The sequence below is a fragment of the Odontomachus brunneus genome, unplaced genomic scaffold, assembly GCF_010583005.1.
Source record: "Odontomachus brunneus isolate Ranch 3 - 2012 unplaced genomic scaffold, Obru_v1 Obru_scaffold_062, whole genome shotgun sequence".
NCBI lineage: Eukaryota > Metazoa > Arthropoda > Insecta > Hymenoptera > Formicidae > Odontomachus > Odontomachus brunneus.
The window spans coordinates 793,931-794,514 of NW_022639512.1; the positions used below are offsets into that span (position 1 = coordinate 793,931).

The 584-nt window shown below is 32.7% G+C and overlaps 2 protein-coding genes across 2 annotated transcripts in view; one reads left to right on the forward strand and one right to left on the reverse strand.

Annotated features, from left to right (window-relative positions):
• LOC116846228 overlaps nucleotides 1–584 on the reverse strand; it is a 90,002-nt gene that overhangs the window by 50,241 nt on the left and 39,177 nt on the right. The window lies entirely within an intron of this gene.
• The window catches only part of LOC116846231, a 106,310-nt gene that overhangs the window by 19,608 nt on the left and 86,118 nt on the right, over nucleotides 1–584 (forward strand). The gene's annotated exons all lie outside the window — the stretch shown is intronic.

The following is a 584-nucleotide window of genomic DNA, read 5'->3' on the forward strand; positions in this document are numbered from 1 at the left end:
TATATATATATATATATATATATATATATATATATATATATATATATACAGAGTGTCCCGGATCACCTTTACAATCTCTCGTGAGGACGTAGAGCAGATTGAGATAAACACAAAAGTCCCATACCGTTTTGCGATATTTGCAATAATGGTCGAAATATTAATTAAAGAAGATTGGTGAATGATCGGCCGTCGTATACTTATACATTGAGTCAAATTGAACAAAAAAGTCCTCTACCATTTTGCAAATGACATAGATTTTTAGATATTAATTATAGAAAATTTGTATATTATGATACACAATCATATAACAATTTTCTTTAATTAATATCTAAAAATCTATAGTCATTTGCAAAATGGTAGAGGACTTTTTTGTTCAGTTTGACTTAATTTATAAGTATACAGCGGCAGACGGCGCCACTGTAGCTCATCTACCACATCGCGCGTGATCATTCACCAATCTTTTTTAATTAATACCTCGACTATTATTGCGAATATCGCAAAACGGCATAGGGCTTTTGTGTTCATCTCAATCTGCTCTACGTCCTCACAAGAGATTGTGAAGGTGATCCGGGACACCCTGTATA